A 10000-nucleotide genomic window follows, 5' to 3' on the forward strand; every position below is an offset into this window, starting at 1 on the left:
CACAGAATCACAAGTGAAGTAATTAGCTCCACCTGTGGATCTTTTAAAATGTGTTAGTGAGTAATGAGTGCACCTGTGCAGCAGCTAGGTTGTCTGGAAGATGGGAACTGTTGGTAGCTCTCGAGGACTGGAGTTGGCTACTGAGAGACATAAGCAGTGGTTGTGGCAAAGTGATTTTTGTAAAAATGTTTTTGTAAATATGATTTTAAAGTTTGAAGCCTGAAAACGTAAGCTTTTTGTTGCAAAATTGCATTTTATGTCGAAAAATATTATCTTCCACAATGCCGAAACCCGGGATCGATTCAGGTACCTTTAGATCTTCAATTTCTCAGTGCAGGCAGCTCAATCCATAGACAATCTATTGTGAAAATACAGCAAGGCTTAAGCAGTAGTCGTGGCCGATTGGTTAAGGCGATGGACTAGAAATCCATGTTTGTTAGCGCATCAAAATCTTTGGGATGCCAGCTTGTTTTCTCTTTTTCTTACACACATTCTCTTCCCCTCCTTAAGACTGACACCAGTCAATTTCAGCAGCCACACTGAATAGAAATTATTAATTAGAAATTAATTTTCAAAGCCCAATTTTAAACAAAGGTTGTCAAATGGTTATAAACAATAGAATATTCACATTATTCCTACAACACTCATTTAGCTAAACATTTAAAGCTATATTAAAGAGCATATAATAACATATTTGAGAACCTACAGCATCCTTCGATAGCTCAGCTGGTAGAGTGGAGGACTGTAGAGATGATTGGTGTAGAAATCCTTAGGTCGCTGGTTCAATTCCGGCTCGAAGGAGTTGTTTTTATTTTTTGCTCAGATGGCAATTTTTGGCAATTTACAAACTCAAAATATACAGAGTATAAAGCATTCTCTAAGTCTGGGGTAGCCAACTCCAGTCCTCGAGAGCTACCAACAGTTAATGTTTTCCAGCTCACCTCACAGAATCACAAGTGAAGTAATTAGCTCCACCTGTGGATCTTTTAAAATGTGTTAGTGAGTAATGAGTGCACCTGTGCAGCAGCTAGGTTGTCTGGAAGATGGGAACTGTTGGTAGCTCTCGAGGACTGGAGTTGGCTACTGAGAGACATAAGCAGTGGTTGTGGCAAAGTGATTTTTGTAAAAATGTTTTTGTAAATATGATTTTAAAGTTTGAAGCCTGAAAACGTAAGCTTTTTGTTGCAAAATTGCATTTTATGTCGAAAAATATTATCTTCCACAATGCCGAAACCCGGGATCGAACCAGGTACCTTTAGATCTTCAATTTCTCAGTGCAGGCAGCTCAATCCATAGACAATCTATTGTGAAAACACAGCAAGGCTTAAGCAGTAGTCGTGGCCGATTGGTTAAGGCGATGGACTAGAAATCCATGTTTGTTAGCGCATCAAAATCTTTGGGATGCCAGCTTGTTTTCTCTTTTTCTTACACACATTCTCTTCCCCTCCTTAAGACTGATACCAGTCAATTTCAGCAGCCACACTGAATAGAAATTATTAATTAAAAATTAATTTTCAAAGCCCAATTTTAAACAAAGGTTGTCAAAGGTTATAAACAATAGAATATTCACATTATTCCTACAACACTCATTTAGCTAAGCATTTAAAGCTATATTAAAGAGCATATAATAACATATTTGAGAACCTACAGCATCCTTCGATAGCTCAGCTGGTAGAGCGGAGGACTGTAGAGATGATTGGTGTAGAAATCCTTAGGTCGCTGGTTCAATTCCGGCTCGAAGGAGTTGTTTTTATTTTTTGCATAGATAGCAATTTTTGGCAATTTATAAACTCAAAATATACAGAGTATAAAGCATTCTCTAAGTCTGGGGTAGCCAACTCCAGTCCTCGAGAGCTACCAACAGTTAATGTTTTCCAGCTCACCTCACAGAATCACAAGTGAAGTAATTAGCTCCACCTGTGGATCTTTTAAAATGTGTTAGTGAGTAATGAGTGCACCTGTGCAGCAGCTAGGTTGTCTGGAAGATGGGAACTGTTGGTAGCTCTCGAGGACTGGAGTTGGCTACTGAGAGACATAAGCAGTGGTTGTGGCAAAGTGATTTTTGTAAAAATGTTTTTGTAAATATGATTTTAAAGTTTGAAGCCTGAAAACGTAAGCTTTTTGTTGCAAAATTGCATTTTATGTCGAAAAATATTATCTTCCACAATGCCGAAACCCGGGATCGAACCAGGGACCTTTAGATCTTCAGTCTAACGCTCTCCCAACTGAGCTATTTCGGCAAGCTCCCTTGGTCTTGCAATCGTTTTTCGGGGCAAAATGTAAGGAGAATGAAGTTTTGGGTGTATTTGGGTCAATATAATACATCCTCACTTTCTGACTGCAGGCATCTCAATCCATAGACAATCTATTGTGAAACTAGGACATGGTTTATTCAGTAGTCGTGGCCGAGTGGTTAAGGCGATGGACTAGATATCCATTGGGGTCTCCCCGCGCAGGTTCAAATCCTGCCGACTACGAACGCCTTAAGTTTTCTCTTTTCTGCAAGTTTTTAAAAACTTGAAACCTGTGATGCCCATAGCGAGTTCAGGCCATTAGCGCATCAAATGTAAAGGAGAATGAAGTTTTGGGTGTGTTTGGGTCAATACAATACATCCTCAATTTCTCAGTGCAGGCAGCTCAATCCATAGACAATCTATTGTGAAAATACAGCAAGGCTTAAGCAGTAGTCGTGGCCGAGTGGTTAAGGCGATGGACTAGAAATCCATGTTTGTTAGCGCATCAAAATCTTTTGGATGCCAGCTTGTTTTCTCTTTTTCTTACACACATTCTCTTCCCCTCCTTAAGACTGACACCAGTCAATTTCAGCAGCCACACTTAATAGAAATTATTAATTAGTCAGCTGGTAGAGCGGAGGACTGTAGAGATGATTGGTGTAGAAATCCTTAGGTCGCTGGTTCAATTCCGGCTCGAAGGAGTTGTTTTTATTTTTTGCTCAGATAGCAATTTTTGGCAATTTACAAACTCAAAATATACAGAGTATAAAGCATTCTCTAAGTCTGGGGTAGCCAACTCCAGTCCTCGAGAGCTACCAACAGTTAATGTTTTCCAGCTCACCTCACAGAATCACAAGTGAAGTAATTAGCTCCACCTGTGGATCTTTTAAAATGTGTTAGTGAGTAATGAGTGCACCTGTGCAGCAGCTAGGTTGTCTGGAAGATGGGAACTGTTGGTAGCTCTCGAGGACTGGAGTTGGCTACTGAGAGACATAAGCAGTGGTTGTGGCAAAGTGATTTTTGTAAAAATGTTTTTGTAAATATGATTTTAAAGTTTGAAGCCTGAAAACGTAAGCTTTTTGTTGCAAAATTGCATTTTATGTCGAAAAATATTATCTTCCACAATACCGAAACCCGGGATCGAACCAGGTACCTTTAGATCTTCAATTTCTCAGTGCAGACAGCTCAATCCATAGACAATCTATTGTGAAAATACAGCAAGGCTTAAGCAGTAGTCGTGGCCGATTGGTTAAGGCGATGGACTAGAAATCCATGTTTGTTAGCGCATCAAAATCTTTGGGATGCCAGCTTGTTTTCTCTTTTTCTTACACACATTCTCTTCCCCTCCTTAAGACTGACACCAGTCAATTTCAGCAGCCACACTGAATAGAAATTATTAATTAGAAATTAATTTTCAAAGCCCAATTTTAAACAAAGGTTGTCAAATGGTTATAAACAATAGAATATTCACATTATTCCTAGAACACTCATTTAGCTAAACATTTAAAGCTATATTAAAGAGCATATAATAACATATTTCAGAACCTACAGCATCCTTCGATAGCTCAGCTGGTAGAGCGGAGGACTGTAGAGATGATTGGTGTAGAAATCCTTAGGTCGCTGGTTCAATTCCGGCTCGAAGGAATTGTTTTTATTTTTTGCTCAGATAGCAATTTTTGGCAATTTACAAACTCAAAATATACAGAGTATAAAGCATTCTCTAAGTCTGGGGTAGCCAACTCCAGTCCTCGAGAGCTACCAACAGTTAATGTTTTCCAGCTCACCTCACAGAATCACAAGTGAAGTAATTAGCTCCACCTGTGGATCTTTTAAAATGTGTTAGTGAGTAATGAGTGCACCTGTGCAGCAGCTAGGTTGTCTGGAAGATGGGAACTGTTGGTAGCTCTCGAGGACTGGAGTTGGCTACTGAGAGACATAAGCAGTGGTTGTGGCAAAGTGATTTTTGTAAAAATGTTTTTGTAAATATGATTTTAAAGTTTGAAGCCTGAAAACGTAAGCTTTTTGTTGCAAAATTGCATTTTATGTCGAAAAATATTATCTTCCACAATGCCGAAACCCGGGATCGAACCAGGGACCTTTAGATCTTCAGTCTAACGCTCTCCCAACTGAGCTATTTCGGCAAGCTCCCTTGGTCTTGCAATCGTTTTTCGGGGCAAAATGTAAGGAGAATGAAGTTTTGGGTGTATTTGGGTCAATATAATACATCCTCACTTTCTGACTGCAGGCATCTCAATCCATAGACAATCTATTGTGAAACTAGGACATGGTTTATTTAGTAGTCGTGGCCGAGTGGTTAAGGCGATGGACTAGAAATCCATTGGGGTCTTCCCGCGCAGGTTCAAATCCTGCCGACTACGAACGCCTTAAGTTTTCTCTTTTCTGCAAGTTTTTAAAAACTTGAAACCTGTGATACCCATAGCGAGTTCAGGCCATTAGCGCATCAAATGTAAAGGAGAATGAAGTTTTGGGTGTGTTTGGGTCAATACAATACATCCTTAATTTCTCAGTGCAGGCAGCTCAATCCATAGACAATCTATTGTGAAAATACAGCAAGGCTTAAGCAGTAGTCGTGGCCGAGTGGTTAAGGCGATGGACTAGAAATCCATGTTTGTTAGCGCATCAAAATCTTTTGGATGCCAGCTTGTTTTCTCTTTTTCTTACACACATTCTCTTCCCCTCCTTAAGACTGACACCAGTCAATTTCAGCAGCCACACTGAATAGAAATTATTAATTAGTCAGCTGGTAGAGCGGAGGACTGTAGAGATGATTGGTGTAGAAATCCTTAGGTCGCTGGTTCAATTCCGGCCCGAAGGAGTTGTTTTTACTTTTTGCTCAGATAGCAATTTTTGGCAATTTACAAACTCAAAATATACAGAGTATAAAGCATTCTCTAAGTCTGGGGTAGCCAACTCCAGTCCTCGAGAGCTACCAACAGTTAATGTTTTCCAGCTCACCTCACAGAATCACAAGTGAAGTAATTAGCTCCACCTGTGGATCTTTTAAAATGTGTTAGTGAGTAATGAGTGCACCTGTGCAGCAGCTAGGTTGTCTGGAAGATGGGAACTGTTGGTAGCTCTCGAGGACTGGAGTTGGCTACTGAGAGACATAAGCAGTGGTTGTGGCAAAGTGATTTTTGTAAAAATGTTTTTGTAAATATGATTTTAAAGTTTGAAGCCTGAAAACGTAAGCTTTTTGTTGCAAAATTGCATTTTATGTCGAAAAATATTATCTTCCACAATGCCGAAACCCGGGATCGATTCAGGTACCTTTAGATCTTCAATTTCTCAGTGCAGGCAGCTCAATCCATAGACAATCTATTGTGAAAATACAGCAAGGCTTAAGCAGTAGTCGTGGCCGATTGGTTAAGGCGATGGACTAGAAATCCATGTTTGTTAGCGCATCAAAATCTTTTGGATGCCAGCTTGTTTTCTCTTTTTCTTACACACATTCTCTTACCCTCCTTAAGACTGACACCAGTCAATTTCAGCAGCCACACTGAATAGAAATTATTAATTAGAAATTAATTTTCAAAGCCCAATTTTAAACAAAGGTTGTCAAATGGTTATAAACAATAGAATATTCACATTATTCCTACAACACTCATTTAGCTAAACATTTAAAGCTATATTAAAGAGCATATAATAACATATTTGAGAACCTACAGCATCCTTCGATAGCTCAGCTGGTAGAGTGGAGGACTGTAGAGATGATTGGTGTAGAAATCCTTAGGTCGCTGGTTCAATTCCGGCTCGAAGGAGTTGTTTTTATTTTTTGCTCAGATGGCAATTTTTGGCAATTTACAAACTCAAAATATACAGAGTATAAAGCATTCTCTAAGTCTGGGGTAGCCAACTCCAGTCCTCGAGATCTACCAACAGTTAATGTTTTCCAGCTCACCTCACAGAATCACAAGTGAAGTAATTAGCTCCACCTGTGGATCTTTTAAAATGTGTTAGTGAGTAATGAGTGCACCTGTGCAGCAGCTAGGTTGTCTGGAAGATGGGAACTGTTGGTAGCTCTCGAGGACTGGAGTTGGCTACTGAGAGACATAAGCAGTGGTTGTGGCAAAGTGATTTTTGTAAAAATGTTTTTGTAAATATGATTTTAAAGTTTGAAGCCTGAAAACGTAAGCTTTTTGTTGCAAAATTGCATTTTATGACGAAAAATATTATCTTCCACAATGCCGAAACCCGGGATCGAACCAGGTACCTTTAGATCTTCAATTTCTCAGTGCAGGCAGCTCAATCCATAGACAATCTATTGTGAAAACACAGCAAGGCTTAAGCAGTAGTCGTGGCCGATTGGTTAAGGCGATGGACTAGAAATCCATGTTTGTTAGCGCATTAAAATCTTTGGGATGCCAGCTTGTTTTCTCTTTTTCTTACACACATTCTCTTCCCCTCCTTAAGACTGATACCAGTCAATTTCAGCAGCCACACTGAATAGAAATTATTAATTAGAAATTAATTTTCAAAGCCCAATTTTAAACAAAGGTTGTCAAATGGTTATAAACAATAGAATATTCACATTATTCCTACAACACTCATTTAGCTAAACATTTAAAGCTATATTAAAGAGCATATAATAACATATTTGAGAACCTACAGCATCCTTCGATAGCTCAGCTGGTAGAGCGGAGGACTGTAGAGATGATTGGTGTAGAAATCCTTAGGTCGCTGGTTCAATTCCGGCTCGAAGGAGTTGTTTTTATTTTTTGCATAGATAGCAATTTTTGGCAATTTATAAACTCAAAATATACAGAGTATAAAGCATTCTCTAAGTCTGGGGTAGCCAACTCCAGTCCTCGAGAGCTACCAACAGTTAATGTTTTCCAGCTCACCTCACAGAATCACAAGTGAAGTAATTAGCTCCACCTGTGGATCTTTTAAAATGTGTTAGTGAGTAATGAGTGCACCTGTGCAGCAGCTAGGTTGTCTGGAAGATGGGAACTGTTGGTAGCTCTCGAGGACTGGAGTTGGCTACTGAGAGACATAAGCAGTGGTTGTGGCAAAGTGATTTTTGTAAAAATGTTTTTGTAAATATGATTTTAAAGTTTGAAGCCTGAAAACGTAAGCTTTTTGTTGCAAAATTGCATTTTATGTCGAAAAATATTATCTTCCACAATGCCGAAACCCGGGATCGAACCAGGGACCTTTAGATCTTCAGTCTAACGCTCTCCCAACTGAGCTATTTCGGCAAGCTCCCTTGGTCTTGCAATCGTTTTTCGGGGCAAAATGTAAGGAGAATGAAGTTTTGGGTGTATTTGGGTCAATATAATACATCCTCACTTTCTGACTGCAGGCATCTCAATCCATAGACAATCTATTGTGAAACTAGGACATGGTTTATTCAGTAGTCGTGGCCGAGTGGTTAAGGCGATGGACTAGAAATCCATTGGGGTCTCCCCACGCAGGTTCAAATCCTGCCGACTACGAACGCCTTAAGTTTTCTCTTTCCTGCAAGTTTTTAAAAACTTGAAACCTGTGATGCCCATAGCGAGTTCAGGCCATTAGCGCATCAAATGTAAAGGAGAATGAAGTTTTGGGTGTGTTTGGGTCAATACAATACATCCTCAATTTCTCAGTGCAGGCAGCTCAATCCATAGACAATCTATTGTGAAAATACAGCAAGGCTTAAGCAGTAGTCGTGGCCGAGTGGTTAAGGCGATGGACTAGAAATCCATGTTTGTTAGCGCATTAAAATCTTTTGGATGCCAGCTTGTTTTCTCTTTTTCTTACACACATTCTCTTCCCCTCCTTAAGACTGACACCAGTCAATTTCAGCAGCCACACTGAATAGAAATTATTAATTAGTCAGCTGGTAGAGCGGAGGACTGTAGAGATGATTGGTGTAGAAATCCTTAGGTCGCTGGTTCAATTCCGGCCCGAAGGAGTTGTTTTTACTTTTTGCTCAGATAGCAATTTTTGGCAATTTACAAACTCAAAATATACAGAGTATAAAGCATTCTCTAAGTCTGGGGTAGCCAACTCCAGTCCTCGAGAGCTACCAACAGTTAATGTTTTCCAGCTCACCTCACAGAATCACAAGTGAAGTAATTAGCTCCACCTGTGGATCTTTTAAAATGTGTTAGTGAGTAATGAGTGCACCTGTGCAGCAGCTAGGTTGTCTGGAAGATGGGAACTGTTGGTAGCTCTCGAGGACTGGAGTTGGCTACTGAGAGACATAAGCAGTGGTTGTGGCAAAGTGATTTTTGTAAAAATGTTTTTGTAAATATGATTTTAAAGTTTGAAGCCTGAAAACGTAAGCTTTTTGTTGCAAAATTGCATTTTATGTCGAAAAATATTATCTTCCACAATGCCGAAACCCGGGATCGAACCAGGGACCTTTAGATCTTCAGTCTAACGCTCTCCCAACTGAGCTATTTCTTCAAGCTCCCTTGGTCTTGCAATCGTTTTTCGGGGCAAAATGTAAGGAGAATGAAGTTTTGGGTGTATTTGGGTCAATATAATACATCCTCACTTTCTGACTGCAGGCATCTCAATCCATAGACAATCTATTGTGAAACTAGGACATGGTTTATTCAGTAGTCGTGGCCGAGTGGTTAAGTCGATGGACTAGAAATTCATTGGGGTCTCCCCGCGCTGGTTCAAATCCTGCCGACTACGAACGCCTTAAGTTTTCTCTTTTCTGCAAGTTTTTAAAAACTTGAAATCTGTGATGCCCATAGCGAGTTCAGGCCATTAGCGCATCAAATGTAAAGGAGAATGAAGTTTTGGGTGTGTTTGGGTCAATACAATACATCCTCAATTTCTCAGTGCAGGCAGCTCAATCCATAGACAATCTATTGTGAAAATACAGCAAGGCTTAAGCAGTAGTCGTGGCCGAGTGGTTAAGGCGATGGACTAGAAATCCATGTTTGTTAGCGCATCAAAATCTTTTGAATGCCAGCTTGTTTTCTCTTTTTCTTACACACATTCTCTTCCCCTCCTTAAGACTGACACCAGTCAATTTCAGCAGCCACACTGAATAGAAATTATTAATTAGTCAGCTGGTAGAGCGGAGGACTGTAGAGATGATTGGTGTAGAAATCCTTAGGTCGCTGGTTCAATTCCGGCTCGAAGGAGTTGTTTTTATTTTTTGCTCAGATGGCAATTTTTGGCAATTTACAAACTCAAAATATACAGAGTATAAAGCATTCTCTAAGTCTGGGGTAGCCAACTCCAGTCCTCGAGAGCTACCAACAGTTAATGTTTTCCAGCTCACCTCACAGAATCACAAGTGAAGTAATTAGCTCCACCTGTGGATCTTTTAAAATGTGTTAGTGAGTAATGAGTGCACCTGTGCAGCAGCTAGGTTGTCTGGAAGATGGGAACTGTTGGTAGCTCTCGAGGACTGGAGTTGGCTACTGAGAGACATAAGCAGTGGTTGTGGCAAAGTGATTTTTGTAAAAATGTTTTTGTAAATATGATTTTAAAGTTTGAAGCCTGAAAACGTAAGCTTTTTGTTGCAAAATTGCATTTTATGTCGAAAAATATTATCTTCCACAATGCCGAAACCCGGGATCGAACCAGGGACCTTTAGATCTTCAGTCTAACGCTCTCCCAACTGAGCTATTTCTTCAAGCTCCCTTGGTCTTGCAATCGTTTTTCGGGACAAAATGTAAGGAAAATGAAGTTTTGGGTGTATTTGGGTCAATATAATACATCCTCACTTTCTGACTGCAGGCATCTCAATCCATAGACAATCTATTGTGAAACTAGTACATGGTTTATTCAGTAGTTGT

General features: G+C 39.8%; 12 non-coding genes across 12 annotated transcripts in view; 9 read left to right on the forward strand and 3 right to left on the reverse strand.

Moving 5' to 3' along the window:
• The first annotated feature begins 711 nt into the window (after positions 1-711).
• Positions 712-801, forward strand: TRNAY-GUA (transfer RNA tyrosine (anticodon GUA)). Its single transcript is given in 2 exon segments — positions 712-748; positions 766-801. It is a non-coding gene; the product is annotated as a tRNA-Tyr (tRNA).
• Positions 802-1653: 852 nt separating this feature from the next.
• TRNAY-GUA (transfer RNA tyrosine (anticodon GUA)) lies at positions 1654-1743 on the forward strand. The gene is given in 2 exon segments: positions 1654-1690; positions 1708-1743. It is a non-coding gene; the product is annotated as a tRNA-Tyr (tRNA).
• Positions 1744-2167: 424 nt separating this feature from the next.
• On the reverse strand, positions 2168-2240 carry TRNAF-GAA (transfer RNA phenylalanine (anticodon GAA)). The gene has a single exon. It is a non-coding gene; the product is annotated as a tRNA-Phe (tRNA).
• Positions 2241-2395: 155 nt separating this feature from the next.
• TRNAS-AGA (transfer RNA serine (anticodon AGA)) lies at positions 2396-2477 on the forward strand. The gene has a single exon. It is a non-coding gene; the product is annotated as a tRNA-Ser (tRNA).
• A 1311-nt stretch (positions 2478-3788) lies between these two features.
• Positions 3789-3878, forward strand: TRNAY-GUA (transfer RNA tyrosine (anticodon GUA)). The gene is given in 2 exon segments: positions 3789-3825; positions 3843-3878. It is a non-coding gene; the product is annotated as a tRNA-Tyr (tRNA).
• Positions 3879-4302: 424 nt separating this feature from the next.
• On the reverse strand, positions 4303-4375 carry TRNAF-GAA (transfer RNA phenylalanine (anticodon GAA)). The gene has a single exon. It is a non-coding gene; the product is annotated as a tRNA-Phe (tRNA).
• A 155-nt stretch (positions 4376-4530) lies between these two features.
• Positions 4531-4612, forward strand: TRNAS-AGA (transfer RNA serine (anticodon AGA)). The gene has a single exon. It is a non-coding gene; the product is annotated as a tRNA-Ser (tRNA).
• Positions 4613-5923: 1311 nt separating this feature from the next.
• Positions 5924-6013, forward strand: TRNAY-GUA (transfer RNA tyrosine (anticodon GUA)). The gene is given in 2 exon segments: positions 5924-5960; positions 5978-6013. It is a non-coding gene; the product is annotated as a tRNA-Tyr (tRNA).
• Positions 6014-6866: 853 nt separating this feature from the next.
• TRNAY-GUA (transfer RNA tyrosine (anticodon GUA)) lies at positions 6867-6956 on the forward strand. The gene is given in 2 exon segments: positions 6867-6903; positions 6921-6956. It is a non-coding gene; the product is annotated as a tRNA-Tyr (tRNA).
• Positions 6957-7380: 424 nt separating this feature from the next.
• TRNAF-GAA (transfer RNA phenylalanine (anticodon GAA)) lies at positions 7381-7453 on the reverse strand. The gene has a single exon. It is a non-coding gene; the product is annotated as a tRNA-Phe (tRNA).
• Positions 7454-7608: 155 nt separating this feature from the next.
• On the forward strand, positions 7609-7690 carry TRNAS-AGA (transfer RNA serine (anticodon AGA)). The gene has a single exon. It is a non-coding gene; the product is annotated as a tRNA-Ser (tRNA).
• A 2302-nt stretch (positions 7691-9992) lies between these two features.
• Positions 9993-10000, forward strand: part of TRNAS-AGA (transfer RNA serine (anticodon AGA)) — an 82-nt gene continuing 74 nt past the window's right edge. Inside the window, exon 1 of the tRNA in view lies at positions 9993-10000. This exon is cut by the window's right edge and continues 74 nt beyond it. This is a non-coding gene — a tRNA (tRNA-Ser).

Source organism: Crinia signifera, chromosome 3, assembly GCF_055691185.1.
Source record: "Crinia signifera chromosome 3, ASM5569118v1, whole genome shotgun sequence".
Classification (NCBI taxonomy): Eukaryota; Metazoa; Chordata; class Amphibia; order Anura; family Myobatrachidae; genus Crinia; species Crinia signifera.